Source organism: Erythranthe guttata, chromosome 11 (genome assembly GCF_056151865.1).
Source record: "Erythranthe guttata isolate IM_541 chromosome 11, IM_541, whole genome shotgun sequence".
NCBI lineage: Eukaryota > Viridiplantae > Streptophyta > Magnoliopsida > Lamiales > Phrymaceae > Erythranthe > Erythranthe guttata.
In genome coordinates this window covers 17,113,250-17,118,388 of record NC_142543.1, presented here as the reverse complement: position 1 = coordinate 17,118,388, position 5,139 = coordinate 17,113,250, and the positions used below count along the sequence as shown (strand labels likewise).

General features: G+C 32.6%; 1 pseudogene; it reads left to right on the top strand.

Moving 5' to 3' along the window:
• The first annotated feature begins 1,076 nt into the window (after positions 1-1,076).
• On the top strand, positions 1,077-1,490 carry LOC148767111 (protein SKIP34 pseudogene; annotated as a pseudogene).
• Positions 1,491-5,139: the final 3,649 nt, after the last annotated feature.

Genomic DNA, 5,139 nt, shown 5'->3' with positions numbered 1-5,139 from the left:
ACTTTCCTTCACGACATGTGCCACGGCCGCGACCGCGTCCACGGCCACGGCCTCTACATATGGCTCGAAATTGAGCACCATCATATTTTGGTCGGTCGACAAGGTTCATCTTTGCTTGAAGGGCTTGTTCTACTTCGGGCCCTTTGTTTTGCCTTTTGATCTTCTCCTCATGGACTAGTAACTTGCCCAATATCTCATTCACTTAAGACTCTCAACGTCGTTTGACTCTTCAATTGACACGACAATGTAGTCGAACTTAGGATCAAGGGATCGGAGTATTTTTTTCGACCACTCTTCTCTCTTCCATCGTTTCACCATTTCTCTCAAGTTGGTTAACGATCAAAACAACCCTTGAGACGCAGTCAAAAACTTCTTCGGATTCTTTCATCTTCAAAGACTCGAACTCTCCACAAAGAGATTGGAGTAGTACCTTCTTCACCTTATCAATGCCTTTGAAAGCATCGCTAAGAATATCCCACGCTTGCTTCGCCGTAGTAGCTTGAGAAATTTTATTAAAGTTACTATCGTCTACATCGAGTTGGATGATGGATAGCGCTCTTTGATCTCTCACCTTGGTTTCTTTGAATGTCTTCCTTTGGGCTTGGCTTAATGAAGCCAAATTCTCCGGTTCAACATATTCTTCTTCAACGGCTTTCCAAATGTCTTGTCCACCAAGGAAAGTTTTCATTTGTATGCTCCATCGATCATAATTCTCTTTTGAAAGCTTTTAAAATGGGACAACTCCACTTGGGATTGCCATCTCTCTTTTGAAAAGACGTGGCTCTGACGCCACTTTGTTGGATCGATTTAACAATATTGAGTGAAAAACACGCAGTGGAATAACTTAAATGAGAGAAGAGTAGTGGAGAGGATATAAAATTATATTACTCACTCAATCAAGACAAATATATAAACTCACTCAGGAACTCTCTTGTTTCTCTCTAGAATATTTTCTCTTGTTTTTGACATACTCCAAATGAAAAACTACATAGACTATTTATAGGATTTTCCTAATATGTATCTAAACAAATACATGAACGCATAATTAATAATATTCTTCCTCCATAGCATTATGCATGAATCTCTCCAAAAGACACATTCATGTATTCTTCCACGTTCATGAATTCTAGATAATTCTAGAACCTTCAATACTTTGAACTTGATTAATGATTCTAGCTTATTCATTTACAAAAATTGCCGTAGAGAGAAGATGGGCTCGGATTCCGGCCGCCGGTGGAGAACAAAAATGCGATAGTGGTGGAGAATCTGAGAAAACGGCTCACCAAGACGGAGGCGCGGCTTGAGCGAGCTAGGCGAAGGAAGCCGAGCTGAGCCTCCGCCTGGAGGAGATGAAAAAGTTCGTCCACGTGATGGAGATGCTCGAAACCTACCTCCGACGCCGATTCAGGGATCAGCGAGACGACGTTATTCGGCATTGCTCTTTTTCGCCTTCTTCTGTTTTGGTACCTTGATTTTATTCCCCCTTGGTGATTGCTAATAGAATGTAGGGCGGTTTCAAGATAAATTCTATGGTTTTGGTTTTGGTTTTGGTTTCGATTTCGGTTTTGGTTTTGGTTTCGGTTTGAGTTATCGTCTAGATATTTTCAAAGCACGAACTGAAACGAATGTAGACTACGATTTTACTTCAATTGGACTTTGAGAATATTGAGTTTGAATTGCTTCGACACAAGTCTGGACTATGTACGTACGTAGGAGAAGTGGAAACGATCTTATAATCACTATATTCTTACTATCTCCAATGTTGTTGTTCAATCTAAATAGAGTTTAGTATGTCGAGTATTGTTGATGATAACATGTGTTAGAATCTAGTTAGATTCTACTTAGGAGAAACCATGGACAATTCTAAGAAATTGGGATTCCTTAATACCATGTGACTTGGAAAGAAAGTTTTTCTTCCTTGAGCATACACACAGTCGTGTATCATGAGAAAAGGGAAGAATATATTTATTTTCCAAGTTTTTGTTTGGTAAATTGTCATTAATTGGTTTATATATTTATTTTCATTAATGAGCTATTTTGGTTTATACAGAATGTGTATTTTAATAGAATACAATATCTTTTGGAAATTAGTGTTTGACTAGGACCTAATTTTTTGATAAAGTTTATTCCTAATAAGCGTGATTCATATTTGATGTTCGACTCTTGTAGGGTTCTTTATCAGGCTTATTAAAGAGGAGCAAAGACACGTTACTGCTTGTGTCTTTATTTGAGAGAAAAAGATTTCTCTTTTCTTTGTTGCTCTTACAGTGACTTTTTATCGAGAGAAAATATATAGGGAAAATATTATTGGCTCTCGTTTTTATTGTTCCATCGTGATACGTTCTTTTCATAGAAAATATAACGGCTTCAAGGCTTTGTGGTGAAGACACCAAGATTCAAGGAGTATCACAAGTTTGCTTCTTCTATATAAAAAGAAGATCGGTTCTTCAGGAGAGGGGCTTAAACATATCTCGACAGGAGATCGATCCGCCGACTGAAGGGATTCAGCGTTGAAGGGAGTTCAACCGTGCGGAGCAAGGGACGTGCTGCAAATTGAAGATTTATAATTCAGCGTAGTATACAAGAACGTTGCGAACAAAGAGGAAGTCTTTGTATTTTGATTAAGTTCTACTATTGTATTCGTAAAACTAAAAATTAGTAAATTTTGTTTGCAGGTCCCCGTGGATGTAGGGTACAATTGTATCCGAACCACACTAAATTTGTGTCTCGTTTATTTATGTTTTTACGAACTGTTTCACGAACTTTTGCAACACTTTACACAACAGTAACGAAAAACTGAATCTAACACAAATAATTTAATCTGCACGGAATATATTCTAACAACATGTGTAAGCACAAATCCCTTTGATGGTTTTCACTTGAAAGATTACATTCGTAACAACTTTTTAGTCCCTAGTTTTAGCTTTTAAGCTATGTTGAATCCCCTTCAATATGCTCATCGTATTGATTGAGGTGATACGAAGTTATAGGTCGATTCGATGGTATTTTGGGGTGAGACTGCATCATGTTGTTGCCGGATTACGAGAGCATGGTATCGTACGAATAATAATCGAATGCTGACAAATGAACAATAGCAGTCTGATGGTGTTGAAGCAAGGCTGACTTTCATAGTATTGCTATAATAATATATTAGTAATTAGGATATAAACATGTAGGGAAGTTATAGAACAACAAGAAATTCTTCTTCTGTTATCATCATACATTACCAACAATGGCGGCGGCGGTGGCGGCAGCAGGTGGAACGAAGGCAAGATTCTTTCTCAAGAAAATAATTATTAGAATAATGCAATATTTCCTGAACATGCTTCCGGTCTAGGGGTGGAAATCGGATGGATCATATTGGAATTAGTTTTTTTTGGAATAAATCCAAAAATTTTCGAAAGTGCAAAATTAATTCCAATTTGTCCCAAAATAAATCGAAAATATCGAAAATTTGAATGAAAAAACTAGTTTTCAAATGAGAATTTTCCGATGGTTCGACAAAGTCTGAAATTTGCATTTATTAGTCAAATCTATATAATACATAAAAGTTGAATTCCATAGCTAATTGATTGACATTTGTCAATTTCAATTGGTGACATGTCCTCAATTTCATCCAAAGTGGAGAATTGATTGGTGGAAATAAATCATCAAAAAACATGTCATCATTTTCCAAAATTAAAGGTAATTAAATATATTTAATTATTTTATTAATATATTTATATCCTACCGTTTATAAAATGCTCTAAATATATCAACTTTCTTGGAAACCCTAAATAAATTTATTTATGAATTTAATTTTATAATTAATTTAATTTGAATTTAGTTAAATTCGATTTAAAATCTTCCCTTATTATAATTGCATGATTGGTGGTGTTACGGAAATTTTTAATTTTAATTCATAAACTTGGATTTATATTAAAAAAATATTGCAGAATAAATTATTTGATATTATACATTTTATATGAACATGACTAGAGAATATGTATTTTTTTATTAATTTAATATTATATATTAATATTATCTGTAAAAAAGAAAGATACATGTTTGAATTTGCTACTATCTTGCGAAAATTGACACTATTTGTTGTGCCATGTGTAGAGTAATGTACTCTCAATTATTTACCATATTGAAAATGATACTACATGTATTTCATGTTGTTATTTAAACAATTATTTTTTCTTCACTGAATCCAATGAAAATAAAATTTACGATTGATTTAACTTTTTAAATTATATACTAATTAAAATATAAATTTTATCATGATTATACAAATAAATTTAATAATCTAAGTTAAGTTTAATCAATTGATAAAAAAACGAATTGATTTTATATATTTCAAAATATAATAATGTTATTCTAAATCTTTGGTATTACATTCGTTTATCCACTTTATTTAATACCTAACATTAAAAATATCAATTGTTTTGTTTAAAATGTATAATGATCATATATTCTATATATTGTATTCGATTAATAGTATTTCATTATAACTCTAATAAATATAATTAGGTAAATATCTAGAGCAACTCCAACCAAAAAGTATCAAAATGAGTTTGCAAATATTTATGTGTTATTTAATATTTTATTTTGATATTTATCTTAATGTATTTGCTCCGACCATATGTATTAAATAGTTGTTAATTAAATATATCTAATTGCGACATGTTATTTTCTAAATGGACACTGAGTTTGTTAAATTCATAACTCATGTTTGATATTTTATTCTGCATGATTGCATAATGTATTTTTATATTCTGAAAGATGGAATATCAAATACTTCATTTCATAACTCTATTAGAATTAAAAATTTACCATTTTGGAGTTTAAAAATGGTGGTTAAATGTTTTGATAGCTCATTTAATAATCCCACTGGAAGTGCTCTTGCCGTAAATAGTTTATATTAATAATTCACCTAATGTTTGTTTCCGTCTTACATCGACCCCCTTGTGGTATGATTTTTCAATGATTTTTTTTTATTACGTGGAATATTCCTTTAATGCTTATTATATGTTGCACACACGAGATTTCTTTATGGTACTTTTTAAAGACAAAAATTATCCTCAGGTGAACTTTACACGAAATCTTTATTCTTCTTAAATAACACTTTCATAAATTTTTATTATTACCATGACCACC